Here is a 14,605-nt window from a genome sequence, read left to right as displayed (position 1 = left end):
TGCCCTGTCGGCAGTGTTGTTAGCCCTGTGGCCCTCAACCGTCCCTGATACATATTAACCGCGATAATATAACCAAGAACGTAAAAAAAAAATGTTGTAGGTTTGAAGAAAAGTGAAATGTACAGTAGTAACGCCACCTACCATCATACTACCATGCAAGGAGAGCCGCGCATCTATGGCTCATGCACTACAATCAGCAGACTCTTAGATGTTGGTACAGCTGGGCTTGGACTCGAGTACGAATACTTCTCGGGGTGTACATCACCGGCAGATGTAGACCTGACCAAATGTAAACTGCGTCAACATAACTAGTCCCCACACCGTTCGTTAACTTCTCTAACACTGAACACTTCTTTCTAACGTCTCTGTGGCTCCTCCTCCTCCTTCCCTTGCCCCCACTCACTAACTGAGAGGACAGGTACACTTTACATAAACAAATAAGTTATGTTTGCGTGTGAGTCAATGAGTTGTGTGGCCTCGGAGGTGCTCCCCCCCCAGGAGGTGTGTCTTCCATTACAAAGAAAGATGTGAGTATTCCCTACCAAGAAGGCACGGCACACCCTCTGCCTCCTACCAAACAGGCACGGCACCACCTTCTGCCTCCTACCAAGGAGAGTGGTGTAAACTTGCAATGTCTCTCCTGAAGGAGCTCGCGGCCCTCTGCTGACGTCACCTTCACCACTTTATAATATTGAGATAAACTTCTTAAGAAATAAAAGTTCCTTATCTCTAGATGTCATACTTACTTGTCTTTTACAAGCTTGTCCACACACTCACTCACTCACTCACTCACTCACTCACTCACTCACTCACTCACTTTCACTCTCACTCACTCTATCTCTCTCTCTCTCTCTCTCTCTCTCTCTCTCTCTCTCTCTCTCTCTCTCTCTCTCTCTCTCTCTCTCTCTCTCTCTCTCTCTCACTCACTCACTCACTCACTCACTCACTCACTCACTCACTCACTCACTCACTCACTCACTCACTCACTCACTCACTCACTCACTCACTCACTCTGTCGGCTATATTCCAGCTTCATGTAGTTCTTCTGATTACAGGGACTGGAGTTCAAATGCTACGTTCTCGACTCACTATCAGGGATCCCGGGTTAGATTCCTGGGCGAGACGGAAATGTTTGAGCCCACTTCCTTTCACCTGATGCCTCTGTTCGTTCGTCTAGTAGTGTAAATAGGTATCCGGGAGTTAGGCAACTGTTGTGGGGTTGGTCGGTGGAGGGGAAGATCAGCTGGTCCAGTTTCATGTTAGTTTCCAACTTCTCATGTCGTGTGGCAGAGGACTGAGCCTGGCAGTGCCCAGGATAGTCTATCTTCTCTCCCCATCCCCCCCCCCCCATCTTTTCTCCGCCCTCTCCCATCCCATTTTCCCTTTCTCCTCACCCCTCTCCTACTCCCCATCAACCCCACTCCCCTCTTCCCACCCCCCTTCTCTCCCCTCTTTCCCATCTCTTCTCCAAACTAGAACACACACACACATTTCCAATTAATAATGAACTCACGTTCATCACTTTCGAATGAAGAAATTTAAGGACTCGGCCAGCTCTCTTTCACTGATCTTGTGGGGGGGGGGGCACTACTGAGATTTACCCCTCTCTTAATAGGACCACTTGGACAGTCCCCGACCAGCTTGTATTCGTCACATACCCGAGACCATTCCCCCTGCAAAGTTGGGTGAGGCTAGCCCTAGGTATCTAGCTTCCAACTTTGGACAGACTAACAAACAAATAGTCAAGCAAAGGAAAACATTCTGTCATAGATATATTAGACTGAAAAATGGCAAAGTACAAATACACAAAGTAGCTACAACTAGTGATATTTCTGTCTGTGTTTTTGTCCAATCAAAGCAAGTTATCATCTGTTTTAACTGTGAGTCCCCAAACCTGCCACTATTTGGTCCCCATTTCCCCAGTTAAGAACCCCTGTGGAGCGGGTTCGATTCCCGCACGAGGCAGAAACAAATGGGCAAAGTTTCTTTCACCCTGAATGCCCCTGTTACCTAGCAGTAAATAGGTACCTGGGAGTTAGTCAGCTGTCACGGGCTGCTTCCTGGGGGTGGAGGCCTGGTCGAGGACCGGGCCGCGGGGACACTAAAAAGCCCCGAAATCATCTCAAGATAACCTCAAGATAACCCCTGGTCTAACTCATTCCACTTACTGGCGACTTTAGCCTTGAAGAAGTTCTTTCTGACATCTCTGTCATTCACATGTTTCTAGTTACCTTTACAAGTTTATTTTAAAAAGTGTGCACAATTCTTTCTCCACACAGAAACCTAGAAGTGAAGACACTTAATATCTAAATAAAATTTAAGTGAGTTATAGCTGAAGAGTAAAAGTATATTATATATATAAATATAGTTAAAACAAAAGTAAACAGAAACAGTAAAAAACGGGTTTATGAAAGCATTGAGAGATCTGACCCAATATCACATGGGCTTCCGATCCTGATATCGGGCCAGCGGGCGCCGAAGTGGGGTCGACATGGCGGAGGGAAACAAACGATAACGAGACTATCCTCGACCCATCGTGGACGCGGCCTCGGACTCCGGCGCGAGGACGGCTGGAACAATGAAGCAAAACAAGGCGCCAAGTGGAACGTCACCGCGGAAGGGTGGTGCCTGGAAGCACATCAGATATGGCTAGGACGATGGACTCGGATAAGAGCAGGGCTCCTTCCTCCGCCACTCTACCCGATGACGGCTAATTTGGTCCCATCACTTAGCTTAGTTGCCGCCACCCGCCGCTGCCGCCGCCCCACACCACCAGTCTCCAGAACCCCCGCCACCCACCGCCGCCACCCCCATACATCAACCACCTGGCTACTGACTCCATATGTGTACACTCTGCAGTTTGAGGTAATTGCTTAAATAGAAATGTCGAATATTTTACAGCAAGTTGAAGTCCTTGTACCACTTTGAGAGCGGATTTGTTCACGTTTGACATTTACGAGAGTCAACAATAACAATAGTCTTCACAAGAGGCACATGTTAGTGTAGAGAGTCTACGAGCGTAGGGCTCTGCTCTCCAAGGCAGTGAACTCCGACTATACTCGTCCTGTGAGCGGTAGTTGAAAATGATTTCAGGGGGGCACCAAAGGTGTTGACCAGACTGATGTGCATAGAGTGCATGACATCAGCATTTACAATGAATCTGCAACACTATACTTACCGACGACGGCCAGTGACAGGCCCCTTGCCGCGGGTGTGTACGACAACATGTCATTAAACAGTGGAGGTAAGTCATCACGCTGTCAGCTGAGCTCCCACCTGTGTGTGCTCTCCAGCCTCTGGGTGTCGGAGGCCTCCTTGTGGCACGCCTGTGGGTGTCGGAGGAACTCCCAGTGGGATGCCTGTGGGTGTCGGAGGCCTCCTTGTGGGACGCCTGTGGGTGTCGGAGGAACTCCCAGTGGGATGCCTGTGGGTGTCGGAGGCCTCCTTGTGGGACGCCTGTGGGTGTCGGAGGAACTCCCAGTGGGATGCCTGTGGGTGTCGGAGGCCTCCTTGTGCGATGCCTGTGGGTGTCAGAGGAGCTCCCTGTGAGGACACCTGTGGGTGTCAGAGGGCCTCCCTGTGGGACGCCTGTGAGTGTCAGAGGAGCTCCCGGTAAGTCGCTATGTCGCTAGCTTAGATCTTTGCGTCCATTAGCGGGGGTCACTCACACAAACGAGGTGGGGTTTGTGGAAGCCTGTAATGACAGGTGGGTACTCAACACCCCCCCCCTCCCCCCTCCCCCCTTTACCTTAATTACAGGCCAGTAGGAGCCCACCCAGGGGGAAGGGGGGGTGGGGTGGGGGGTTAGGCCCACCGGAGTACCCTCTCCACCTGGTCCTGGGAACACCATCTTAGGTCCTGTGAGCTCTCGCTCGCGCGATCAATTGTTCACCTCAACTCATCCACCTCCCATGTATATCCACCTACACCATCGTCACTTGCACCACCAGCGTCATATATAACCCACCACTATATTTATAGCACCACTATCATCACCACTATCCTCACCACCATCGTCGCTACCGACACCGACTTCTCTTGCACGCCACCACAACCTCATCAGCAACAACAATCCACCTACTTCACCACAACCAACAAAGCAACTTCATATTAAGAGAAAACAACAGCAAGAATTGTTGTGACCACTCACAGGAAGAGTATGGGGTGCACAATAAACTACCACTCACAGGAAGAGTATGGGAGGGGGGGGTGACCAAAGAGCAGGTGTATTTCTCACTGAAAACGACAAGGAGATATGTGGTAAACTCAAAAGATTTCAGGTCCTTACCAAAGAGCCGGCGAGGAGACCAACGTTGAGATGAAAGGGCAAGGATAATACTGGATGACATTCCACTTACCTACCTGGGCTCTAGGAGACTCGAACTGTTGGCCCCACGGATGGAGTCTGAATGACATAGTAGTCGCTGTGGAGGAGGTTAAGAAACACCTGAAGGAGTTCGCTGTAACAGAATCATCAGGACTTGATATATCCTCATGGGTGCTGAAGGAGGATGCAGAGGTACTGTGTCACTCACAACGCTACTTGTAAAAAAAAAAGAAAAAAGTCAGGAAATATAAGGCTGGGTAGACTGTATTTTTGTAGACTACCAAAAAGCATTCGACACAGCTCCTCATGAAAGGTTGGTATACAAGATGGAGAAGGCCAGCTGAGATAACTGGGAAGACACTGGACTGGGTAAGGGCATACCTGAATGACAAAAAACAGAGTACAGACTAAGATGAGTCTTTGAGTTTGAGGAAGGTAACAAGCAGAGTCCCGCAAGGGCCGGTCCTGGAAGTACTATACTCTTCCTAAGTTATGTGAAGGATTAACCCGAGGGTGAGAACGCGTACATGTCAATGTTTGCAGCCGCAACACAGCTTAATGAGCAATGTGAAAACAGAGAAAGCCTGCAGAAGGTTACAGGATGACCTTGACAACCTGCAAGAGAGAGCAGAGAAAGGCATGTAGAGGGGTAGAGCCATTTGTGTGTGTCGTGTCGGTGGAGGAGACAGGCAGCCATGAGTGCGTGTCGGTGGAGGAGACAGGCAGCCATGAGTGCGTGTCGGTGGAGGAGACAGGCAGCCATGAGTGCGTGTCGGTGGAGGAGACAGGCAGCCATGTATCTGCGTGACGCTCCGAAGGGCGGGAGGGGGGAGGGGGACTAAAGGGAAGCCCCAGATTGATGCTGCGACAGACATATTGCTTTTCCCACAGCACTTCGTTCCGTCTATACCACCCTGCCTCCTCCTTGCAATCTGCAACCCTTGCACTTCCGCTCACTCCTCCCTCCCCTCTGTCCTGCAACTCAGATCCCCCCCCCCCCCCCCCCCCAATCAGCACGCAACACGTCAAAAACGCGTACGCCGTTACGGCGCCAGAAACTGGAAATGAGAGAGAGAGCGGGTGGACGAAGATGTTTGGGACGGGGCGAGGGCGAGGGAAATGTGTGATTAGCGTGGCCAAACCTGCTGAAAGACCCAATATTGAGAGACATTTCCGACTTCACTGGAAAATAAGTCCCGCAGGTTTTGGGGAAATATTTTCCAGCTCAGCGTCGGGTGTTTTGTGAAACAGGTGATGAATCCGGGGCGGGTGAATGGCGGGTATTAGCGGGTACCTGCCGCGGCGCGCGCGCGCGTGCACTCATACACGTGTGTGACTAAACACACATACACACATGCACACACACACACACACACACACACACACACACACACACACACACACACACACACACACACACACACACACACACACACACGCTAAGAGGTATGAGCTACGAAGAGAGACTACGGGAATTAAACCTCACTTCGCTGGAAGACAGAAGAGTTAGGAGGGGACATGGTCACCACATTCAAGATTCTCAAGGGAATTGATAGGGTTGATAAAGACAGGCTATTTAACACAAGGGGCACACGCACTAGGGGACACAGGTGGAAACTGAGTGCCCAAATGAGCCACAGAGATATTAGAAGGAACTTTTTTAGTGTCAGAGTGGTTGACAAATGGAATGCATTAGGAAGTGATGTGGTGGAGGCTGACTCCATACACAGTTTCAAGTGTAGATATGATAGAGCCCAATAGGCTCAGGAACCTGTACACATGTTGATTGACGGTTGAGAGGCGGGACCAAAGAGCCAGAGCTCAACCCCCGCAAGCACAATTAGGTGAGTACACACAGGGCCTCGCGGCCAAGCGTACAGTGCTCGGGAATCATAATTCAAAGGGCCCGAGTTGGAACATTATTTTGAATAAATTTGTGACGTTACAATTTGTTTTCACGTTCAATTACACGAGTGACATAAAGTATGTGAATAGTTGTACTGATGGTTCACATTTGGTCAGACCTACTTCAGCAGGTGGTGTAAACTCCCAGAGATACTTGCAGCAAATCCAATGAGAAACTATTAATAAATAGTTGCACATTTTTAATCGAGTTAGTCGGAGGCTAGACGCTCGGGGTTAGCCTCACCCAACTTTGCAGGAAGACGGGTGGAGGGTAGAGTACTGTCATAGGCTGGTCGGGGGTCAGCCGCCTTTGCTACTATTAGGAGGTCGGTTCCCATGGCGATGCCATTGCAATCGGTGATGAAAGACGAAAGGCCACTAACATAGTCAATAGAATTTCACCCTTCAAAGCTACATTTTAACTATATATATTATTATATTATAAATATATTATGAATTATATAAATTATGAAGGAAGCCGAGGCCGGCTATTACTCATCCTCCTGCTGGGTCATGAAGGAAGCGGGCCTCGGCTGCAAGAGGGCTGTGACGATCTCTGTCAGGAACCCGTAGGTGCGAGACCGAGCCGTCCACCTCCTGGGGCTCGTGTGGACCCCCCCCCCCCAGGCCCTGCTTCAGGAGGCTGGGGTGGTTCATGCCCTTGCTGGGGTGGTTCTTCTCCGGCCCCGACCTCGGCGGTCTCCGGGTCTGGGGTCCCTGTGTCTTCTTTTACCAACTTCGAGGTTAACTCCGGAGCTGGAGCCCCTGGGGGGCAGTTCGTTGTTGCCTTCAACCTCGTTCTGACAGTTCCTGCGACGGCGCTGGAACCAATCGTATTGGCGTTTGTCTTTCCATTGGAGACTTTCGGCGCCGTGGAGAGGGGGGAACCTGCTGCATGGGTAACAGCTTCTCCCTCCGTATCAACCTACCCTGGCTTTGCGCCCTGGAGAGGTCCACTCCAGACAGACAATCAGAGCGCAACTCCATAGTCTCCTGAGACTGATGGATGCCTATTATTTTTATCTAGCGAGTAACGTAGACGAGAAAACAATTTGAAGGATAACTAACAGAAATTAACCCTTAACAGTCGTAACGTCTCGTGAAGACTACTGACTTTATTGGCTGACCAATGTGGTTACTGGTTGACCATGTCGTAGCTCAGTCGATTAAGGCAGCGTCCTTGGGATGCTCTCGGACGCAGGCTCGAATCCTCGTCACGGCCCTTGTGGATTTATTCATTTGATGCATCACGCAATTGGGATTTGTGTGTGTAGTGTAGTGGTTACTGCGTGTCCGTCTCGCGGGATGATTAGTCATACAAGAGCCCCGGTGATCGGTAATCCGCCTCGAGTGCACGACGAGGACACCCTCAAGAACGCTAGAGTAAATAAAGTAATTGATGAAACAACTGAGGGTGTCAGTATGGGGCTGCGGCGGCTCCCAAGATGGCGGTGTCAACACACACATAGGAAATGTAAATGTTTATCTCTCAGAATGTTTGGTAATATGTTTATTGTTTGTGATGTGTGTCTATGTATGTATTAACACGATGTACTGAACGGGGTGAGAATAGCTTGAGCTACCTCATCCCTTTGTGTGTATTTTACCTCAATAAACTTATTTCAATTTCAATTTCAATTCAATTTCAACACACACGTCACGTGACCTTCCAACACGGGCTACTTGCCTTAGCCCTCTTATTTTTTATTTTTTTTTATTAAGCGTTAACCATTATTTTATTGGCTCTTGATTTTTCACTATTTTTACTTTTATTCCGTTTCTTGCTTTCGTCTCGTTTTCCCTTTCTGATTATTTACTTTATTTTGTAAAGATTTAATTGTTCTTGACCTTGTAAGGCAACACTATTTAGTTTTGTATCTTATAAAAGCGCCTGTTTATGTTACATTCAATTTTGTTAAGAATGTTATTGTGGCTGTTAATCTACAATTGTTAGGCCTAATGCCTTCAGGGTGATTATAGCTTTGCCTTTAAATAGCTCATGTTAAGCCTAATCATTCTAGCTTTCCCTGGAACACGACCTTCCAATCGATTTATAACCAGATCCACAATTACTCCTGGGTGAACAGGGGTGAAGAGTTAAGGATTGGTGCCCAGTCGACCCTCTCTCCTTCCCTCCCCCTCTGTCACATTGCCTGAGTATAGTGATCCAATAATGACAGACTCAACACGCAAGGCGCCTTCCCCATCTCATATACCCCTTCCTGGCCCCCCCCCCCTCCCATACAGGACCTCCCTCCCTCCCTTTCTCCCTCACCGACAACATCTCCACAACTACAACATGTGTATATGTGTGTGTGTGTGTGTGTGTGTGTGTGTGTGTGTGTGTGTGTGTGTGTGTGTGTGTGTGTGTGTGTGTGTGTGTGTGTGTGTGTGTGTATGTGTTGGAGAGAAATACATGTAGTAGACATGAGGAAAAATAGATTGGTTAGAAAGGCGGGGTCCAAGAGCTAAATAGCTCGATTCTGTAATCACAAATAATAAACACATACACGTGTGCACATAATTTGATATTATGTTTAAAGCGGTTGATGTTTCCCCTTAAATTAATAGTGCAGCTATTAATTAAGTTTCCTTGAAAAAGTAAACAATATTTTCCTTAAAAATTGTGGATTTTCTGGTTAGTATTTAATTTTAGAATGATATAACATGGAGCTTGATTGTCCTCGAGTAGATCCAAGCTGCTGGAGCGGCGAGACTCATCTTGGAGTGATCTTTATAGCATTGGGTCTTATGATATTTTGAATGGTGTTCCACACCCTGGTGGATTGGTGCTTTTTAAATTTAAATTTTGCCCCGAGGGGCGAGTTTATCGGGCAGCGCCACTCATCTTGTGAGTGGACACACCGCCATAGCAGCATGTACAACACTCCCCAATAGGAAGAAAACCCGCTGGGTTGTTCATCCTGTCACCTGTACCCAGGTGCTGTAGTCTGATGTTTAGTGGTTGTGTGTTCAGAGCTTCATAGAGGTCCTGGATTGTCTGATCTTATGGTGGACGGTTTTAACTCGATCGTCCCATTTATCACAACCTTTCCCCTTCCCCAAACACCCCTCCTACACCCTCAAGACCCCTCCTACACCCTCAAGACGCCTCCTACACCCTCAAGACGCCTCATACACCCCTCAAGACGCCTCCTACACCCTCAAGACGCCTCCTACACCCTCAAGACGCCTCCTACACCCTCAAGACGCCTCCTACACCCCTCAAGACGCCTCCTACACCCTCAAGACGCCTCCTACACCCACAAGACGCCTCCTACACCCTCAAGACGCCTCCTACACCCACAAGACGCCTCCTACACCCTCAAGACGCCTCCTACACCCACAAGATCTCTCCTACACCTTAAAGATCCCTCCTACACCCCCAAGACCCCTCCTACACCCCCAAGACCCCTCCTACACCCACCAAGACTCCCTCCTACACTCACCAAAACCCCCCCTACACCCACCAAGACCCCCCTACACCCTCAAGACCCCCCTACACCCACCAAGACTCCTCCTACACCCACCAAGACCCCTCCTACACCCTCAAGACCCCCCTACACCCACCAAGACTCCTCCTACACCCACCAAGACCCCCCCTACACCCACCAAGACTCCCCCCTACACCCACCAAGACCCCCCTACACCCACCAAGACCCCTCCTACACCCACCAAGACCCCCCCTACACCCTCAAGCCCCACCCCGTGGACCCCCAGCCCATCTCTCCGAACCTGAGCTCCGCCAAATGTTCGTAATAAACCAGTTAGGGGGAAAAGACAGGAGAGGAAGGGTGGAGAGATAGGATAAATAGGAGGTAGAGGGAGAGGGAATAGGGGGGGAAGGTGGGGGCTAACTGGTCATCAGTATGACAGCTCTCCTCTTGTTCCCCCTCTATACAATGGACGCCCCTTTTGTGTAAACAATTATCTATGTATTATTATTATTATTAATGTTGTTATTGTTATTATTTGATTTGCGTGACACAAAAATAATTGTCAGTCTTGGCGATAAGGCGTCATGTACCAACTGGTAAGACTGTGTACGTTACGTACACCGTTTTCGTCACTGTTTAGTGACGAGGTGACGCTACGAGAGAGAGTGTTGTAGCGTCGTAGAGCGATAGCTGTTGTAGAGAGTGTTGTGGGAGTATTTATTTTGCGTCTCCAGGCAGCACGCGCACGCGCACGCACACGCACACGCACACACACACACGCACACACGCACACACGCACACACACACACACACACACACACACACACACACACACACACACACACACACACACACACACATACACACACACACACACACACCTCTAAGGAGCGCCTCTATACCGCCTCTTATGGCGATTCAGACCAGTCTTTCTTCACTCTCCTTCATACCTCTCTTCCCTACACCCTCCCTCCACACCTGCTGGCTCCCCTCCACACCTGCTAGCTGCCCTCCACACCTGCTGGCTCCCCTCCACACCTGCTAGCTGCCCTCCACACCTGCTGGCTCCCCTCCACACCTGCTAGCTGCCCTCCACACCTGCTGGCTCCCCTCCACACCTGCTGGCTGCCCTCCACACCTGCTGGCTCCCCTCAACACCTCCCCCCCCACTGCCAGTACATAAACCCTTCCTCCTCACATAATGACACAGTTGCCTTAATCTGCTCTTCTTACCATTCCCCTCAGACCAGTCTCCCGTCACCCCCCTCTCCCCTCTTCCTCCTCCTCTGCTCCCTCTCCCCTTCCCCCTCTCTCTGCCTCTCCCGCTCCTCTCCCTTCCCCTTGCATCTTCTGCCCTCTGTTAGGACGCCTGAGGGACAGCTGGTGGTGGCAGCAGGACGCCTGAGGGACAGCTGGTGGTGGCAGGACGCCTGAGGGACAGCTGGTGGTGGCAGGACGCCTCAGGAACAGCTGGTGGTGGCAGCAGGACGTCTCAGGAACAGCTGGTGGTGGCAGCAGGACGTCTCAGGAACAGCTGGTGGTGGCAGCAGGACGTCTCAGGAACAGCTGGTGGTGGCAGCAGGACGCCTGAGGGACAGCTGGTGCTGTGGACACTAACAACAGGGACGACAATTAACAAGGTGAGGGTGGGTGGGTGGGGGGGGGGCAGGTCACGTGACCAATTCTTTACCTTTCAGCTGCAAAATTGTTCTAAAGCTTTTTAAAGCTTTTTGTCCTGCAAGCTTAGCATTATTTATTTTTCCCCGAATGCGGTAATATGTTTTATTTTATTTTTTTGCATGATTTTAGCAGTTGAAAATATTGTTCAATCAATAATATGTTTTGGGGTGAGACAAAAAAAAGGGAATGCAGTAACTTGTATTGATGTTTAAAGAAGATTATCAACAGGGGCCCACTTCTCTAGGGCCAACATCAACAGGGGGCCACTTCTCTAGGGCCACCATCAACAGGGGGCCACTTCTCTAGGGCCACCATCAACAGGGGGCCACTTCTCTAGGGCCACCATCAACAGGGGCCCACTTCTCTAGGGCCACCATCAACAGGGGGGTCACTTCTCTACGGCCAACATCAACAGGGGGGCCACTTCTCTAGGGCCACCATCAACAGGGGGCCACTTCTCTAGGGCCACCATCAACAGGGGGCCACTTCTCTAGGGCCACCATCAACAGGGGGCCACTTCTCTAGGGCCACCATCAACAGGGGGCCACTTCTCTAGGGCCACCATCAACAGGGGGCCACTTCTCTAGGGCCACCATCAACAGGGGGCCACTTCTCTAGGGCCACCATCAACAGGGGGCCACTTCTCTAGGGCCACCATCAACAGGGGGCCACTTCTCTAGGGCCACCATCAACAGGGGGCCACTTCTCTAGGGCCACCATCAACAGGGGGCCACTTCTCTAGGGCCACCATCAACATGGGCCAGACCAACATGGCGGTGACCGTCAGCAGTGGACGGGAGAGGACCGAGCCCAGACATCGGCAGCTGTTTCTTGATTCTATCAAGGGTCTTATCTTTGATGACGGGGCGCGGCGGGGCTTCTGTACACAGCCACAGGTGCCCGCGCGCGCACGCGGCCAGTGTGTGTGCGTGCTGTGTGTGGGGGGAAAAGAGAAAGAGAGAGAGAGAGAGAGAGAGAGAGAGAGAGAGAGAGAGAGAGAGAGAGAGAGAGAGAGAGAGAGAGAGAGAGAGAGAGAGAGAGAGAGAGAGGGGAGAGAGAGAGAGGAGAGAGGGGGAGAGGGGGAGGGGAGAGGGGGAGGGGGAGAGAGAGAGAGAGAGAGAGAGAGAGAGAGAGAGAGAGAGAGAGAGAGAGAGAGAGAGAGAGAGAGAGAGAGAGAGAGAGAGAGAGAGAGAGAGAGAGAGAGAGAGAGAGAGAGAGAGAGAGAGAAGAGAGAGAGAGAGAGAGAGAGAGAGAGAGAGAGAGAGAGAGAGAGAGAGAGAGAGAGAGAGAGAGAGAGAGAGAGAGAGAGAGAGAGAGAGAGAGAGAGAGAGAGAGAGAGAGAGAGAGAGAGAGAGAGAGAGAGAGAGAGAGAGAGAGAGAGAGAGAGAGAGAGAGAGAGAGAGAGAGAGAGAGAGAGAGAGAGAGAGAGAGAGAGAGAGAGAGAGAGAGAGAGAGAGAGAGAGAGAGAGAGAGAGAGAGAGAGAGAGAGAGAGAGAGAGAGAGAGAGAGAGAGAGAGAGAGAGAGAGAGAGAGAGAGAGAGAGAGAGAGAGAGAGAGAGAGAGAGAGAGAGAGAGAGAGAGAGAGAGAGAGAGAGAGAGAGAGAGAGAGAGAGAGAGAGAGAGAGAGAGAGAGAGAGAGGAGAGAGAGAGAGAGAGAGAGAGAGAGAGAGAGAGAGAGAGAGAGAGAGAGAGAGAGAGAGAGAGAGAGAGAGAGAGAGAGAGAGAGAGAGAGAGAGAGAGAGAGAGAGATCATTACAGTAACAAGGGCTGTACCCCCCCCCCCCTGGTGGTGAGATACACAAGGCAGGTGTAAGGGAGGACGAAAGCAGCGGTTACCTTGTACACACCTAGTTGTTACCCTGTAGTTACCCTGCGATGGTTTCAAGGCTTAGCGTCCCCGCGGCCCGGTCCCCACCCAGGCCTCTTGTGGCACCCTCCACTCTACCACAGGGAGAGAGACACCATGGGAGAGAAGAGAGACGATGGCCAGAAAGTGATTACAACAATTCTCACCCAAATACAGTCTAACGAGGCAACCAGTGCCACTGAATATGACTGTCCGAGTGGACGGAAGCGACCAGTGAAAGTGATCTGTAAGCATATTACTAAAGTGAAATAAATGTATAGTGTCTGCAAGGTGGCCACTGAGAGACAGAGGGCGTGCCCCGGGGGACACGTGAGCCTAGACAAGCCAAAGGAGGATAGAGAGGAAATAATAAGACTACGGCCACCTGTTAAGCTGGCCACTGCGGCCACCTGGTAGGGGGCCTGGTAGCCTGGTGGATAGCGCGCAGGACTCGTAATTCTGTGGCGCGGGTTCGATTCCCGCACGAGGCAGAAACAAATGGGCAAAGTTTCTTTCACCCTGAATGCCCCTGTTACCTAGCAGTAAATAGGTACCTGGGGGTTAGTCAGCTGTCACGGGCTGCTTCCTGGGGGTGGAGGCCTGGTCGAGGACCGGGCCGCGGGGACACTAAGGCCCCGAAATCATCTCAAGATAACCTCAAGATAACCTGTCAAGCTGGCCACTACGGCCACCTGTCAAGCTGGCCACTGCGGCCACCTGTCAAGCTGGCCACTGCGGCCACCTGTCAAGCTGGCCACTGCGGCCACCTGTCAAGCTGGCCACTGCGGCCACCTGTCAAGCTGGCCACTGCGGCCACCTGCCAAGCTGGCCACTACGGCCACCTGTCAAGCTGGCCACTGCGGCCACCTGTCAAGCTGGCCACTGCGGCCACCTGTCAAGCTGGCCACTACGGCCACCTGTCAAGCTGGCCACTGCGGCCACCTGTCAAGCTGGCCACTACGGCCACCTGTCAAGCTGGCCACTACGGCCACCTGTCAAGCTGGCCACTGCGGCCACCTGTCAAGCTGGCCACTGCGGCCACCTGTCAAGCTGGCCACTGCGGCCACCTGTCAAGCTGGCCACTACGGCCACCTGTCAAGCTGGCCACTGCGGCCACCTGTCAAGCTGGCCACTACGGCCACCTGTCAAGCTGGCCACTACGGCCACCTGTCAAGCTGGCCACTACGGCCACCTGTCAAGCTGGCCACTACGGCCACCTGTCAAGCTGGCCACTACGGCCACCTGTCAAGCTGGCCACTACGGCCACCTGTCAAGCTGGCCACTACGGCCACCTGTCAAGCTGGCCACTGCGGCCACCTGTCAAGCTGGCCACTACGGCCACCTGTCAAGCTGGCCACTGCGGCCACCTGTCAAGCTGGCCACTGCGGCCACCTGTCAAGCTGGCCACTA

Source organism: Procambarus clarkii, chromosome 26, assembly GCF_040958095.1.
Source record: "Procambarus clarkii isolate CNS0578487 chromosome 26, FALCON_Pclarkii_2.0, whole genome shotgun sequence".
NCBI lineage: Eukaryota > Metazoa > Arthropoda > Malacostraca > Decapoda > Cambaridae > Procambarus > Procambarus clarkii.
This window is presented reverse-complemented; position numbering follows the sequence as displayed.